This window comes from Mus caroli, unplaced genomic scaffold (genome assembly GCF_978045245.1).
Source record: "Mus caroli unplaced genomic scaffold, Mus_caroli_1 scaffold_2, whole genome shotgun sequence".
In the NCBI taxonomy this organism is placed as follows: Eukaryota; Metazoa; Chordata; class Mammalia; order Rodentia; family Muridae; genus Mus; species Mus caroli.
Window position 1 is genome coordinate 13,375,878 of NW_028227257.1, and position 16,834 is coordinate 13,392,711.

At 52.1% G+C, this 16,834-nt stretch overlaps 1 protein-coding gene across 6 annotated transcripts in view; it reads left to right on the top strand.

The window, feature by feature from the left end:
• Positions 1-8,776: 8,776 nt before the first annotated feature.
• Positions 8,777-16,834, top strand: part of Sulf2 (sulfatase 2) — an 81,301-nt gene continuing 73,243 nt past the window's right edge. Inside the window, exon 1 of one of the 6 annotated variants that reach the window (XM_021157065.3) lies at positions 8,777-8,924. The gene's annotated coding sequence lies outside the window, so the exon portion shown is untranslated. Of the gene's footprint in view, positions 8,925-9,055; positions 9,481-9,592; positions 9,757-9,873; positions 10,090-16,834 lie in introns of those variants that run through there. The other 5 variants (XM_085832257.1, XM_021157066.3, XM_021157068.3 and 2 more) reach the window with 5 other exon arrangements.

Here is a 16,834-nt window from a genome sequence, read left to right on the forward strand (position 1 = left end):
CATGCCAGCCCGAGATTCTGAATGTTTACTGTCAGTCAGGATAATCTGCACCATGTGGCCTCCAGAAGATGACAATGTACCCCTCCCTTTACGACCAGCTAAAGATCATTATTCTAGAAAGAACCCAAGCCCCTTGAGGCTTGTGCCTGATTAACTGGGCCTAAGCAAGACAATCTCCCTTCCAGTAAATTCTATTAACTGACTTGGGAGCTTAATCCCATCTGCAAAATCCCTTGCCACAGCCTTGTCCTAGGGTGAAACCATTGTGCCAGAGTCCTGCACACACCCAAAGGGACAGTGACAGTAGGACTCTTGGGCACCGCTTTGGAATCCTACCTCTCCCTCCCAGGTTGCCTGTTTCCATTTCCTGCCCATTGTGGCCTCCATAGCTCCCCAGTCACCCAGTAGAAGTTGCCCTCATTCAAGAGCTCAAAAGAAAATCTTTGGCCTGGCCCGATTGGTCCACCAAAGTATCATGGGCTCATGTCTGTCCAATTCCTAGTCAGGACACAGATTGCATGCATTAGCCAACTCTGGGTCACATATCCAAACTGGAACATAGGGTTCTAAGTAGCAAACTACCAGAGAGGGCAACTTTCTGGAGGTGGGCTTATTTGGGCTCACAGTTGAACCCGTCGTCAAACAAGGTCTGTTTATATCACAACAGCCAGAGGGGAAAGGGAAAGACGGGGGAGGGGGAGAGAACACGCATGTGGCTCTCCGCTCCAACCCCCTTTTAAGGGACAAAGAGTTCACTTGAGCCCAGAGTTAAAGGCAGCCGGTGCTGCTGGCATCCCAAGCGCAGTCAGGAAACAGAGATGGGGAGAGCATCTCCTATCCCCTTTTGCCTATGGGATGGAGCCACAGTGGTCTGAGGCCCCCCCCTCCTTAGCTGCTCATCTCCGGAAAGGTCCTGAGGACCTTTACTAACCCCAACACCACTGGAAGTCAAAAGAAACCATCACAGCCCACAGCTGTCCCACCAGAGGCGCCAGGGTTGGAAGGCAGGGACAACTGGACAAGCAGGTGCTGGGAAGACTTCCCTCCTTTTTCCAACACCCCCGCCCCCTCGCACACAGCCACCTCACATACGCTCTCTCCCAATTGTTTTCACATCCAAACTTCCAACGCTGTCCTTGCCTTTACTAATTCATTTCTCTCTCCTCTCCCCCCCCCCCCCCGTGTGTGTGTGTGTGCATGTGTGTGGTATATGCAGGTCTATGTGTGTGATACATGTGTGCTGTGTGTGCAAGTATGTGCTGGTATGCACACCCAGGCCAGAGGAGAATGTCAGATATCCTGAACCATCACTCTGCTTCACCCCACCCCCACCCCCACCCCCAACCCCCTTGAGAAAGGGTCTGTGACTGGATCCAGAGCTAGGCAAGCATCCAGCAAGCCCAGCAGTCCTCCTGTCTCCGCCCTCACAGCCCTGGGGTACAGGCACCCACGCAGCCACACCCAGCTTCTTGCATGGGTGCTGAGGTCTTTGTGCAAGGACAGCTAGGGATCTTGTCCACAGAGCCACCTCCCCAACCCCAACTTATGCTGAAACTTAAGTTCATGACAACTTAGGCAGAAACCCTTTCTATCCCTGTTTATGAGCACCCGGTGTTACATTCCCACCGTTTAGAGGCCAGAGCTGAAGCCAAATTCATACCAGAGCTCCGGAGAGCAAAAGATCCAGCTGCTGGGTTCCTCTCCTCCCACTGGGAGAGAGGTCTCTGCCTCCCTCAACCCTTTGCTGGCTTCTGGTCTCACCCTAGTAGCAGCCTCTAAACTAGAGCTTCAAGGTTGAGAGTCAAAATATTTAACCATGGGCTCTGGCCCGTCACACCAGATGCCAGCTGTAAGCAGGCAAAGCCATCTCTGGGCCAAAGGTGGAGCTGGCTGGTCAGTCACATGGTAGCTTGTGGCCAGCAGTGTGGCAGCATTCATTCAGCATGTTTTCCCAGGAGGGTACTGAGGGGAAGGCAGTGTGAGCCAATGAGCAAGGCCAACAGCAGGGTTTCAAATCAAGGGCTCTGACTAACCCATCTCACACTCACTAAAAGGGCTCGGGCAGGAACGTGGTCCCTCAGACCACTTACTGCCAAGCCGGACAACCTGAGTTTGATCCCTGCAACCTACATGCTAGAAGGAGAAAATGGACTTATGAGAGTTGGCCTCAAGCTGAGCGTGGTGGAGCACGCCTTTAATCCCAGCACTCAGGAGGCAGAGGCAAGTGGATTTCTGAGTTCGAGGCCAGCCTGGTCTATAAAGTGAGTTCCAGGACAGCCAGGGCTATACAGAGAAACCCTGTCTCAAAAAAAACAAAAAACAAAAAAAAGAGAGAGAGAGAGTTGGCCTCTAATCTCCACATGTATACCATAGCATGTATATTCATGTGGAATTCACGTGCGCATGTCCCCTCACACACACACACACACACACACACACACACACACTCAAAGAAGGAAACAAATAAGTATTTTAAGTTCAAGGTGGGCCTTTGTAAGCCAGACTCCATTTAATATATGACCATAGGTGCTCGAGAGAGACACCATGCCCATTAGAAAGCAAGGTCCAAGCCGGGCGTGGTGGCGCACGCCTTTAATCCCAGCACTCAGGAGGCAGAGGCAGGTGGATTTCTGAGTTCGAGGCCAGCCTGGTCTACAAAGTGAGTGCCAGGACAGCCAGGGCTACACAGAGAAACCCTGTCTCGAAAAACCAAAAAAAAAAAAAAAAAAGAAAGCAAGGTCCATGGTGACCCAGAGCTGGTGAAGGGCAGCTTGTAGGTCTAGAATGTTGGATACATTCCCAAAACACTGGGGTCCAGATCATTTTTGCCACTTCTTCGGTTTGGAACTGTCACCTACAGGAGACAGGGTATTCATTCATTTGCCAAGTATGTACGGATTGGTGTGTGGTAGATGACGTTCTGGACACTAAACTGTCATGGCAATGGACACAGCCTCTGCCTTCGACAGCTGGTGTCAGATGGCACATAGAACGGGGAGCACTGGTGCATGGGATGGGGAGCACTGGCGCATGGGATGGGGAGCACAGCCCCTGGCCATGAATAAAAACGGAATCTTAGCCAGGTGTGTTGGCATGAGCCATTACTCCTAGCATTCATGAAGCAGAGGCTGGTGGATTTCTGTGAGTTCAAGGCCAGCCTGGTCTATGTAGAGAGTTCTAGACCAACGAGGGGCGGGGGGTGTCAGATGTTGGCATACTATGGCCAGGAAGTGTCTATTGATAAAACATACAGGGAGGAGACTTGGGAAGGTGACATCTGAACTGATTCCTGGGATGACAGAGATTGGAACTTCTAGAGAGGCTTCAGAACAAGTGCGAAGGCCCTGAACAACAAGAAAGGAGCTTGAGAAAGAAAGCCAGAGAGGGGGGAGGGAGGGAAGGAGGGAAGGAGGGAGAGAGAGAGAGAGAGAGAGAGAACCCTACTTCTGCGGCTCTGTTAATGGAAGCAAGCTGGGAGCGATTACAGAGTCACTGTTGATTTTCTTAGATGCCACAATGACGGGAAGGTCTTCTGGGAAAGCAGTGTGCCCCTCAGGGGTGCCCACTCCAGTCCTGAGGGATGAGGGTGGCACCATGTTTACAGCCTCCTGCCAAGAGACCCAGCAACACGTACAAGCCCACGTGATAAACCTAATCATCTGTGGCGCCAGGGAAGGGGTCAGCTGCGTCCACTGTGTGGTCCTTCCAGTGTCGCTATGTGTTCACGTCATTGTATCCTCCCAAAGAGAATCTTGGGAAATCAGGTCAGTTGGTAAAGTACGTGTCACAAGGCCTGTGTGTGCCTGAGTTCAGATCTCAGGCCAATCTTGCAAAACCAGTGAGTACTGGGTTCAGTGAGAGATGCTGTCTCAAAAAATAAAGTGGCCATTTACTAGAGAAGACAGAGGTAAGAGAGTAATGTCAGGTGTCCCTCTTGATCACTACCTCCCCCCAGCCCTGGAGTTACAGGTATGCAGCCATCCCTGGCTTTTTACATAAACCCTAGGGGTTGAACTCAGGTCCTCCTGCTTGCAAGGGCAGCACTCTCCCAACCAAGCTACCTCTCTAACCCATCTTCATTCTTTTTTGTTGTGTTGTTTTTTGTTTTTTTGTTTTTTTGAGACAGGGTTTCTCTGTGCAGTCCTGGCTGTCCTGGAACTCACTCTGTAGACCAGGCTGGCCTTGAACTCAGAAATCCGCCTGCCTCTGCCTCCCAGGTGCTGGGATTACAGGCGTGCGCCACCACTGCCCAGCCCATCTTCATTCTTAAATGGGAAAACTGAGTGGGTGGGGGTGGCAGAATCGGCAAAGGAACCACCTGCCAGTCAGTGGCTGGGCTGAGCTGAGCGCGGGTTGCTAGACTCTCTCAACCCTAGAGCAGCATGGAGCCACGGCCCGCCATCGGAGCCACGGCCCACCATCATAATCACAAGCTATGAACGATAATCAAAGCTCAGAAGTGATTTCTCTAGAATCCAACCATAAAACTAGATATACTGTCCCAGTGAAAGCCCTAGATCGAATTGCACTTACGAACAAATGGATTGTACTTTTCCCCTCAAGAAAACAAAGATCCCAGGGCTGGAAAGATGATGGCTCAGAGGTTAAGAGCACACACTGCTTTGCAGAGGACCAAAGTTGGGTTCCTAGCACCCATGGCAGGTTGCTTATAACTGCGTATAACTCTAGCCCCAGGAGACCTGGTGCCACGTTCAGGAGGCTCTGATGCCCTCTTTTGGCTACTGAAGATGTTGCATGCATGTTCACATACCCATACACAGACACACAGAAATATGTGCCGATAATTTAAAAACAAACCAAAACAAAACAAAACAAAAAAACCAACAAACAAAAACAATCCAACTTGAAAAGAAGAGTCCTTTTGTTCTACCTTGTCCAGAGAGAGACCTCTGCTCTCTCTGCCCAGGGCCTCGTGCCTATTTTCATTGTCAACTCCATCTGTCCTCACATGTCCATGTACCCACACAAACCTGGGCCACACAACTGATACAGATTCACGTAAACTTTCTGATCCATTTCTCCAAGAGAGACCAATGGTCTAGCATCAGACAACAAGTCCGATTGTCACCAGGACCTCGTGGTCTTTGAAGAGTGTCTTAACTGGAGTCTCTCCCACTCTTTCCCTGGTAAGAGTTCACAGTAAACACTATCACTCTTTGAGATCGCCCGTGGCAATTACAGTGGTTTATAATTCTCCTCCCTCTCAAACTAGACCTTGATTCCTAAATGTGCACTTTTAGGCGTCAGGCGTTAGAATAAATTAGACTACACAATTACATGTAATTAAAGGGGGGAAACAGCCGTGGTGATGCAAAGATAGCCGCGTTTTGCTGAAGTAAAGCCTGTCTGTGACCGTGTGCTGGCCCAGAGAGGCCACATGAAATACAAGTAGTGCTCTGTTTTAATGGAGGCCTATGGAGTCGCTCTCATTATCACAATATCTGAAGATATATAAACAGCTTCTTGCTAATACCAGGGTATTTCTCCTGACAAGACAGCTTGGGTTCTAACTGCGAGACTTCAGCAGAATTAACCACAAATTCATATTGTTGTGCAAGAACTGGAATTTGTTTTTTTTTTCAAGTTGAAAAAAAAAAACCAAATCTCTAATATAAATATATATATATATATATATATATATATATATATCCCCTCAAGATGCGATTCTCTCATTTCCTCATCTTCCTCCTCTTCATCAATGCCTCTGATACAGAGGACATTATTACACCTTATTGGTATTTTAAAAGCCTATCTCCACTCAGGAGCCAGGAAGTTGGAGCTCCACCCTGGAGAAGCAAGTCACAGCCAAGCATGCATGCCTTATTAAAGCCACCTGTGCTCCCAGAACGCGGGGCCTCAGCCAGAGCCCCCAACCTGCAGCCGGGTCCCTACGGTTAGTGTTTCTTCCTTACACGCCAATTTGTTTGAGACATGTTAAAAGGTTGTCTTTTATAACCCTCATAAAATACCATCGACTTCGCCCAGATGCAGCCAAAAAAGCTGAGACCGTCTGACTCATTTCAACCTGTGGGCCAGGATGCAGAAAGAGCCACAGGAGTTCCCGCCATTGCCAGAGAGCCAAGGACATAACAATACAAAGGACCTCATAGGGTAAGTAGCACCCACGATGTCCTACGTAGTGAGCCACCAAGGCACTGCCACAGAGGAAAAGCAAGGCATGGGGGTGTCAGGACAAAGGTTCTCGAGGTTAAACCAACAATGGGGGGGGGGCGGTTAGCTTGAGAGTCTGGAGTTCAGATGGCTCCATGGTTGTATACCCAGCTCGGCTATTTGCAGAGACGGATATTAATCAGGGGCACAGGAGTCATAGAAGAAAGGCTGGCCTGGACCACGTGCCTAGAAGGCAGGAGCTGGAGACTCAGGTCCTGGGGACCCTGTGTAGCCCACCCAGGCCAGAGTTGAACTGTGGAAGAGACAGTGACTCCCCAGGCTGGGGGAGTCTGACCCTGAAGTCCCTTACATCTTTAGATCGACACAGAAGTTCTTGAGTGGGGCCAGCCATTGTCATCTTCCTGGAAGGAGCCCAGGCAACAGGCTGAGGCCCAGACCAGCAGGGTTAGGTGTGCACTAGGAGTTAGGGGGAAGCAATTGTCTTAACTGATGAATGATTCCCTGAATCACACACCCATGTACATACACACACACACATGTCCCTAAGCTCTGTCCCTTCCTCTGTAAAGAAGAGAAGGGGTCAGGTGCTGGCATTGCCACCACTTTCCATTTCCATTGCAACAAAGAAACATAAGAGAAATCACATGATACCACCCTCCTCCAGCGCTCAGTCCCAACTGGAAGACTGAGAACTGCCCTCTTTCCCGGAATTTCTGGTGGGCACGCCCATCTGCAGAGAGCCGCGTCTGAAGTGCAAGGGTGTGGTCATACTGTTTTCTTTTTTTGTTTTTTTTTTTTTTGTTTTTTTTTTTGGTTTTTCGAGACAGGGTTTCTCTGTATAGCCCGGGCTGTCCTGGAACTCACTTTGTAGACCAGGCTGGCCTCGAACTCAGAAATCCGCCTGCCTCTGCCTCCCGAGTGCTGGGATTAAAGGCGTGCGCCACCACGCCCGGCTCATACTGTTTTCTGATGTAAATCCCCAACTTCTAGAGCATTCTCTAGAACCTCCGAGCAAACAGGGCACAGATTCCATTCTGCCTCCCTCCTGCCCAGACCACCATAGGACACTGCAGACCTGCTAGAAAGTGACTGCTGAAATAAGGCACCTGGTTCAAAGCCAGGTGTAGCCTCACGCCTGTGGGCTGTGTACAAGCCTCTCTGACATCTCTGAGCATACATGTTCTCCAAAGACTACGAATGTACACTTCATGTGATAACCAGGTGCCAAGCTCTCCGTTTTGGCCACAGAACCTGCTGGATCAGTGCTTCCTGGGAGGAGAACCCCAAGGCAGGATGGGTATAGCATGTAAAGCTACCTGTTGCAGAAAAAGAGGATACAAAAAGATCAAGTGTATACACTGTTGTTGCTTTGTGTGCCTCTGAGACAGTATCACTATATAGCAAGTTTGACTTTGGGTGATCCTCCTGCCTCAGCCTTCCCAGTGCTGGCATCACAGATGTGGGCCACAAGAATACTGTCTGAGTTGACCCTATAAGGATATATAAATTAATCAATTTAACTAGTCAATTAAATGTCTGGGATGTTGAAACTGATTACACCTGCTTTTCTACCTGTTTTATTGGTTTATTTTCTGAGATTTTCCCTTTCATTTTGTTTTGTTTTGCTTTGTTTTGTTTTGTTTTAATAGGGTCTCCAGGAGCTCCAAATGGTCTTAATCACCCTGTGTAGATAAGGGTGACCTTGAATTATTTATTTTCCTGCCTTTACCTCCCAAGAGCTGGGATTGCAGGTGCGCACCACCACTGTACATTTGATGTTTGTTTGTGTGTTTGTGCTTTCTAATGAAGTTCTCAGAATCTCAATGATGGGAGCCCTCAGCCCCATGCATCCAATGAACAGTGCTGCAGGGGCCCAGCCCCTTCTCATGCAGCACTGAGACTGGAATGCCTGGGGGGTGGTGGGTGGGGATCATGAAAGCGAATAACCAAGCCTAACATCCTGTATCCAACCGGGACTCTACTCTGGCCAAAGGTGGGGCTTGCCCCTGGCTTAGGAAAGCAAGTTCAGGGTTAGTACAACGACTGTATGGGCGGAGTCGAGAACCCCCCACGCAGTCAAGACAATCCGCTTGAATTTTAGATAAACTGCGAGGACGTGATTTTAGTGCATCTCCATGGGTGCCCTGTTATTTTTACTACATGAATTTGACAAACGCTATCCATCAGGAAACTAGAAAAACCCCACCAGGGGAAGGAGGATCTTGAAAATAAGCGCAGCCTGGGGGTTCAGATATAACTCCGGAGCTCAGCTTCTTGGGTTCTGATCCTGATCCAACTATCTGACCTTGGGCCAATAACTTAACGGCTCTGTCTTGATTTAAGTATCTATAAATGGATGAACATCGTGGAAGACTTTCAAGGGTTAAGTTTCCATCTGAGGCCGCCCCGTGCTACCGCAGGGTCGATAGCGCCCTAGCACATCAGCTGTACTTTCTGAAGCTACTGGTGGGCTCTGTGAGGCTCTTCATCCACCCTTGGCAGCCAGGGCTCCCTCAAGCCTCTGGTGGCTTCGGGGACGGCAGAAACCGCGCAGACAGCACCACCTGGAGTCAGAGTTCTCCCTTTACCAAGGGAACCGGCCTCCCCTTTCTTTCCCATTCCCGGCCCATGTCTGGGCAACGCTTCTGCTTTCGCTTGAGCTCAACTTAATTTCTCAGAGAGCTTCGGAGACGCGTGGGAAGGTCCCAGGCGCGTGGGCAGTTCCTCCCGCGATCTAGCTTGGGGATCGGCCCGAGCCGGCGTCTCCAATGGCAAGTGTGTGCGTGTGTGTTTAGAGGCGAGCGCGGGGCTTTCAGCAAAGGCTGCCGGGTGTTTGCAAACCAGGGCGAGCCCCTGTGAAAGCGGATAAAAGAAAACATTTATTAACGTGTCATTACGAGGGGCAGCGCCGGGCCGGGGCTGTCGCACGCCTCAGGGAACACTTGGCTCCTCGCTGCTGGGAGGGAGGAGGACGAAAAAGCGGAAAGAGGCTGGATTCTCTGCGCGCCAGCCGGGGGGCCTGATCCATGGCCCTCGCGACTTCGCGCCGGTGTCTGGTGGACTAAGAGATGCGCCCCCGGTCCGAGTGGCACACACGCGCGCACACACGCACGCGCGGTCCCGGCTCGCCAGCAGCTCCCTGCTCAGCGCACATCAGCCTCAACTCCGCGCCCAGGGCGAGCGGGAGCGGGTGCCGGTGAGTGCGCCCCGGGCCCGCGAGGGTGCGCGCTCGGCGGCGGGAGCGCGGCCGGCCACCGGCTCGGCAGGCAGCAGGCCGGGAGCCGCCCGGACTTCGGGCCGGGGCGCGGGGCGGCCGCGGCAGTGGAGGTGAGGAGCGATGGCTGAATCGCCCGGTCCCCGGCGGGGCGGGAGGCGGCCGGGTCCTTGGTCCTGGGTCCTGGCGCGCGCAGAGGCCGGGGCGGGCGGGGCGGAGCAGAAGCCGGGATGCCGCGGCGGCGGCTGGAGCAGCGGCAAGGCAGAGTCCCCTACGCCCCGCGGCCCGGCCCGGCTGCGGCAGAGAAGCGGTGAGGCCGCGGGGGCCGAGCGGTGAGTGGGGCGCGGGGCCGGGCCCGGATCACAGATTCCAGGGCGAGCACGGTTCAGGTGAGCCCAGCCGGTCCCCGCTGCCCGGCTCCGGGAGGGTGGCACCCGGAGGTTTAGGCACCGGCCGGCCTCAGTGGGGCTGACCGATTTGACCCCATCTGTAAGGCTGGGCGGCTAGGGGAGGACTTCCCGCGCCCCGGTGATTCCCGGGGAAGGGCGCGTGGACCCGCGGGCTGCAGTAGCATGGCCCGGTTGACCCCTTGAGGTTTAGATCCAGAGGGCCAGCTAAAAGCCAGACCACGTGTGGCTTGTCCGGGCAGGACCCGAGCAAGCAGGGACTAGGAACTCGCCGAACGGAGGACAAATGAAACCATAAAACTTCTCCCGCGCCAGGTCAGAACCCATCGCCCTGCAGACCTGCGTCCGCCGCGGGCTCCGGAAGCCCGGAGGGGACGCTGCAGCGGGGACTGCGACTTCGTTTAGAGAGTAGTAGTTCATTCATTCATTCGACAAGCATTTGTGGCGCTCTGAGTGTACCAGGCACGGAGTGTCACCCAGGGAAGCGCGGATGGCAGTGTTAGTCCCTGCGAGGGCGGCTGGTGGCGAGAGGAGGCTCTAAGTGGGCAGATGGAAGGAGCCACCCGCGGGGCCATGGGTCTGCTTAGTGGCCTCTGCCTGGAGGGGACCCTGAGAGCCTTGTCTCCCTACACAGAAGGACGCTCTGCACAGAGCGTGGCTGTGGTGACCCCCGCCTTCCCCCTCCCCCTCCCCACTTCCTGAAAGTTCTGATTGGCCCCACCCCTCCAGGACTGGCTCTCCTGCAGCTTGTTTTAATCACTTTTTGAGTTAAAAGTCAATATTTAATTAACCAAGTAATTACATTCAGCTTACGTTTGAATCTGGGTATTTGCTCTGTCTGTGGGGACGCCCGCCCTCTCCCCCTTTCCATCTGTCCTTGCCTCTTTCCCACGGTACACCCCCAGGCTACTCTGGAGGTGACAGAGAGCAGGTGATGTTGGCTTTCCCTGGGGACACCCTGGATTTTGTTCACCTTGCAGTTCGTGTGACCGGGTCCAGCTCCTTGCCCAAAGGGGATCAACTGAGATACAACCATTGATTAAAAGGGGTGGGAGTTCCCTAAAGACCCCTCCCCCCAAGATTCTCCACCCAGCCTGGCTGGTCCCCAGGGAAATCAAAACAACCTGTTTCTATGTGGTTTAGTGTTGAAATCAGCAGTTTATTGAGGATGGTGTTAGTTTGGCCAATGGCATGTTGAACCCGCTGTCCCTGCCCTGGCTGAGGGTAGCGTGGCTTTGGACTTTGTGTAACCCTCTTGAGGGTTTTTTATTTGAATTTACAACACTTTCTGAAACCTTAATAGCATGTTAGGTTTTCAGACTTAAGGTTTGCTAACTCAAGACTGGCCCCGAGGGAGTAACTCCAGGCACCCTTGTACAGAATGCCTGCGTGTGACCTCCTGTCCCACATGGGCTTCATTCAAGGACCCCATCCCACAGACAGTTTCACACTTGATGTTCCAAATGCCCTTTCACTTGGGAATCACCTCTCTGTAGTCTGGGTTTGGTGCTGGGTTTGATGGCTTTTGGCCCCTGGGTATGTGGGGGATTGTCACGCAGCCATTATCTTTTCTTAGACTATGCCCTCTCTGAAGACCTGAGGCCCTTCCTGCCTTTCTGACCAGTTCAAAGAAGGTTCCCCTTCACCTCAAAGATAAGAGGCAGGAAGTGTTTGAGCCCGGCCCTTAGACATAATAGTCACGTGTCCACACAAAATCTGTGGTACATTCCTCACGCTCCAGGTCCACTCTGAACCACGGGGTTGCCCTTTCGCCAGGTGCTTGTTTTTTAAATGCAGGGGACTAGAAGCCTGACAAGTGAGATAGTAAAACTATTTACGTTAGTAGCCTGTCTGAATCCTTTCCCTTCCCCAAGAATGGGTAGCAGTGGGGCGGTGCCCTGGTTTGTATTGTGTGTTGTTGTTATTGCTGTTTTCTCTGGCTTTTTGGGTTTTTGTTTGTTTGTTTGTTTTTGGTTTGGGGTTTTTTGTCTGTTTGGTTGGTTGGTTGGTTGGTTGGTTTTGGTTTTGGTTTTGGCTCTTTTTCCCCCTTCTACTTTCCCAGGGTTTCATCTCCTCTCCTGGTGTATATGTGAAGGTTCTTTCAAATGTGGCCAATGAAAACCATGCAAAAAAAAAAATGATTTTTAGCTCTTAAAAAGCACAGGGAATGACATAGGACATTGTAGGAGTGAGACCCTCTTGTGGCTGCTGGTGGACTGGCCTCAGAGCATGTACCAGGGACTTAGTTTCAGACTGGGCTCTGTGTGTCAGTGGACAGGAAAGTGAGCCTCTCCATAATGACCATAGCAGGCCAGGACAATCTGGCTATGGCCAGCCCCAGGGGCTGGCCTGGTGGGGACCCCGGCAGATGCCCATGCTCCAGCCGGCTTCAAGGCGCTATCTAATTGGGAGATCATTAAGATCATTATAATTAATTGGCATCCTGATAAATGGCGTGATTGCCTAATTGGGGTGGTTGCTAGGGAACTAGACCTCACTTGGAGCCTAGAGGGGAAGAGGCAGTGGCTGGCTGCAGTTGGGCGCTGGGGTTACAGACCCTGCAGCTCATGGGCGGGAAGCCAGGACTGTATCACCCACATCTGCTGGCAGCTGCTGAGTGTAGTTGTAGATGGAATGTGGGCTAGGGGTGTTTTCTTAGAAGGGCTGCAATCAGGACCCTTTCTTGCAAGCCATTGAAAGAGACGCTCTGAAATCACAGAGAGGCAAAGGAAAAATGCCCGACGCCTCGCACAGGGCCCCAAATCCTAAGACAGCCCTGGCATCGTGCACCACTGGCTCAGGGACTCAGCATTTGTCACAGACGCCATTCTTCCATCTCCGCTCTGCCCTCTGCCTCACTCTGTGCCTTCCTCAGAACTAAAGCTGCAGTCTCTGGCAGCCCCAGGCTGGGTGTTTAAGACAGCCGGTCTGTCTGGCCACCTGCCCAGTAATGACATGGGGGCGTGTGACTCAACCGTTTTGTGCCTCTGTGTTCTCATCCAACAAGTGCTGGGGATAAGTCCCCACTCCTTCCCCGAGTCTGGGGGCCAGAGTGAGATCATCAGCACAAGTGCTTAGCATCTGCCCCAGGTAAACCTGGACCACAGGGCCGCTGCTCTCTCACCCCTGTGGTCACAGCCCAAGAGCAGAAGCAAGCCTCTTTGCAGTGACAGTCCCTAAGCCCCCAGATGCCCTCCCATGAGACCACTGACCAGTGCACTGGCTGAGGTAGTAAGTTACACACGCCCTCTGACTATGGTCTGAATGAGAAGAGAGGACCCCTTGGTCCCACAAGTGTGACAAATAAGCATGGCCATTTGGGGAGCAAGGAGCCACCTGTATGGGCAGCCAATGGTCAGAAGGGCCTGTCAGCACCCTGGCTGAGGTGAGAACTCCAGGGACATTACCGCCTTCCCCTTCCCATGGGGTCTTTGGGAACCAGAGCCTATCTTAGCTGCTTCAGTGGATAAAGCTGCAGCCTGGCTTTGATCCAGGCCTTTCTGGGGGCTGAGTTTAACCTGGCCCTCTACCATGAAAATCATCGTGAAGTGTTTGTTTAAAAAATGTAAAGTCCTACAGAGAGAGCAGGCACCCTGCATATATATGTTCACATCAGCAAAAGGCTTGGAAAGAGGGCCTTGTCTACTACTGGCAATGGCAGTAGGGAATGGTACCCTAGATGAGAACAGGGATAGAGAGGTACCAAAATGCACCCTCGCCTTGAGCATGACAACCTTCTTGGTATTGTGAAGGTCCTATTATTACTCGATCCCACATAGGGCCAATACCACAAGGGGTCAAGTTCCCCATGGGCCCTAGTATCTCATGGGTCCCAGTACCACAAGGATCCCAGTACTCCATGGGTCCCAGTACAGCACAGATCAGATTACCTCTTGTTACTAGTAAATACCTGACAAGAGCCAGGTGCTGCCTAGCCCACCAGAGACACAAGAGACACAAGAGCCTGGGCCACCAGAGACACAAGGCCCCCAAGAGCAAGCAATGAATGGGGCCATAGTCAAGGCAGTTCATAACAGGCTTCAAAAAAAAAAAAAAACAGTAATAAAATGCAAGACACCTTCACCAGTGCAAAGCACGGTGAGGTATCTTCAGGGAGGTGGTCCAGAGAGGCCTCCCTGAAGAAGAGATCTCTGAGCCATGATCTGAAGTGTAAGAAAGAGGCTGGTCTTGGGGAAAAGATGAGGAAAGAACACTTGAGGTGGTGAGAAAGCAGCCTATGCAAAGGCCCTGGGGTAGAGAACACAGGTTGTTCAGGAACCAGAAGCCCAGTGGGAGTAGGGAACCATGAGTGAGTGGTGGAGACAAAGACAGAAGTGTGACATTCAGACTTTAGATTTTAAATGACATGGACAATCAAAGGAGGCTGTCAGACAGGAAGGAGCGAGCCCATCTGTGTTTCAGAAAACCTCGGCTCACACGATCAATAGGTTTGATGCTAAGTGGGGAGACAATGCCCAGAGCCATCAGGACCGTGGGGGTCTCAGAACAGTCAGGGGACAAAATCATAATGATGGTTTGGGTTGGAGAGAAATTTGGGGTGTGGAGCCAACAGGACTTGAGCGGGTCCAGGGTTCAGAATAGGAAAAAGCCATTGATTCTCAAACAAGGGTGCTCTTGCTGGCAAGGGGACATGCAGTGTTGGTGGAGACAATTTTGAGTGTCACAAACATGGCACCGATGGGTGGAGACCATCCGTGCCTCTCACCATCTTCCCCTGCGAGGGAGGGCCACACCCAAAGAGTGACCAGAGTGCTGAATGCAATGGCTGGTGGCCTGGGACAGGGTGGTTCCTAAGCACTGTGAGGAGGGAGCAGGAGGAAAGGCTAAGGGAGGACTGAGCCTGGTGGTTCTCGAGGCCCCCGATGCCTCGTGTGTCCTGGATGTGCGAGTCTGTAGCCTGCTGAGGCTGAAGGCCTGAACTTGGGAGCTGTTGTGCTTCCCAGTTATTTTAAGCCATGTGGCTGGACATGCTTACAAGAGAGAGCTCATATTGTATTGAGCTGACTCAATTGACTCCTCAACTCCTGGGTGATTGGCAGATAGAAATCCCCACTGTGGTAGAGGAAACAGGGTGGGGGTTGCAGGGGGTGGGGAGGGGGCATCTCCACCCTGACAGGTAGTACAATGTCCTGGTGTGGTCCCCTGTCCCCAGGGCCTGTCACATACCTATTCGGTGAATATTTTTAGACACCCTACTCACTCTCCTCTCTGTTCCTGGGAGCACTAGAACATGCTGGCTGAGCTTTCCATGACTGACTCCTCAACTCCTGGGTGACTGGCAGACAGAAATCCCCACTGTGGTAGAGGAAACAGGGTGGGGGTTGCAGGGGGTGGGGAGGGGGCATCTCCACCCTGACAGGTAGTACAATGCCTCCTGAGTAGAGCAGCCTTCTAAGCCTCCTCTGCAGCCGAGTCTAGCACTTTGCTAGATTCTCACAGACCAGTGTTTTACATCTCTAGTCTCAATAGGATTGCAAAACACACATAGACCCCGTGGCAGGGGCACCAGACTCATAGCTAGCTGTCTGTTGTGAAAGACATGGCCCCCTGCTTTACCCACTGGGCCCCACTGGAGACAGCCCTCCATTCCAGCCCAGACTCGAATCCTTAAGCTAAGCACGCCTGTGGGGCCTCGGGGTAGGGGAAGCTGAGGCCATAAGCTGGGGGACCTCAAGCAGGGACATAAGATGTGTTTGGCCAGGTGGGCGCCAGATGTGTCTGGGAAGTACGTTGCTGACAGCTCTTCTTGTGGGCCCATGGCTGGAACCCTAGCAGGAGTCTGACCCACCTTGGTAGCCAGAGAGGTGGGGATCTGTGCAAATAGCCCAGGGAGGGAATCTGTGCTTGGTGAGCCCTGCCTAACTGCGGGCTCTAGAGACCCGGCATGCTGTCTGGAGACTTCTAAGGCCAGCTGCTAAGTTGGATGTCTCAGAGAACAGGGAAGCCGACCAAGGTCGTTACGATAGCTCAGAGTCTAATCACCATGCTTTCTTTACTTATAGTAAAATGGAATTCTTGGCTTAGCGATCTGGGCAATTGAAGTTTCTATTTCCCAACACAACAAGACATTCCAAGTAGTGGAGAGAGAGCCCAAGTCTTATCTTTTGGAAACATCTTGGAATGATGTTTTCAGTTGTCTGCTATCCACTGTCCCTCTGTCCTTCTTACTGTGTCTTTGACCTTCTTGTTGTCTCTTTGTTGTTGTAGCTGCCACAGAGGCAGTCATCAACCACCCCCCCCCCCTCAAAGTAGGATATAGGTCAGAACTTTTTTTCTCTCTCTTATTTTCCAAAGAACAAAATCCTTCTGAAGCGCGCCCTGCCGCAGGCTTTGCTCTGTGCCTCCTTGGCCCCTGGCTGGGTGTTGTACTGGATTCTAAACCAAACGCCAGGAAGGAGGGAAGGATAAGCGGGTTTTGCCGATAGTCTTAGCGCAATGCTTTCCAAACCAACAGATCAAACACCTTCGGGTTTTAGCAAGTGCTTTGAGGGGAGGTTTACCTGGAAGGGACTCACAGATAACTTATCTGCACCGTCATCAGTGAAATACCCCGATTAGGAATGAAAGGGAAAACTAAGGCAGAGTGGCTTATAATTAAACACAGTAAGCACACTGCAGCCCAGCACCTGGGCGGGGCACCTGGGCGGGGCACCTGGGAGAGACTGGCAAAGGTGCCCTCATTGTGCCAAGGGGCACAACTCTGCAGGCAGTGCAGGTGGATATTTGGCCAACATGACCATAAACATTTTCTAGCAGCTGAGGAGACTATACTGGGTGGATAGCCCACATGCCAAGAAGCCAGGACCAGGACCTTAACTGGAATTCCCCAACACCTATTGTAAAGAAAGACCCAAAGTGTGGCTGTGGCACCCACAATCCCAGCACAATGGAGGCAGAATCAGGAGGACCCCTAAAGCTTGCTGGCCAGATAGTCTAGGTGAATTGTTGAGCTCAAAACAAAACAAAACCAAGGTCGAAGACAACAGCTGCTGTCAGCCTCTGGTCTCTATGCTCACAAACACGCACACATATGCCGTGT